A 252-nucleotide genomic window follows, 5' to 3' on the forward strand; every position below is an offset into this window, starting at 1 on the left:
AACTGTGTTACTTGCTGCTGTAACAAAAGACACACAGCTGCAACAGGCTGCAAACCCTAAACCCTAAACCCTAATCTGTACACCCTCGGAGCCAGCCCGAATGCTTAGCAAAAGCAAATAAAACCGGTACTTGCAGCCAGGGATATATGGCCGAGGGTTTAGGGTTTAGGGTTTAGGATTTAGGGTTTAGTGTTTAGGGTTTACGGTTTAACAGGGGCCCCCTGCTGGATGCCGGCTAGGGGGCCCCCTTCT

Source organism: Eimeria tenella, genomic scaffold (genome assembly GCF_000499545.2).
Source record: "Eimeria tenella Houghton genomic scaffold, Eth_scaff1987, whole genome shotgun sequence".
NCBI lineage: Eukaryota > Apicomplexa > Conoidasida > Eucoccidiorida > Eimeriidae > Eimeria > Eimeria tenella.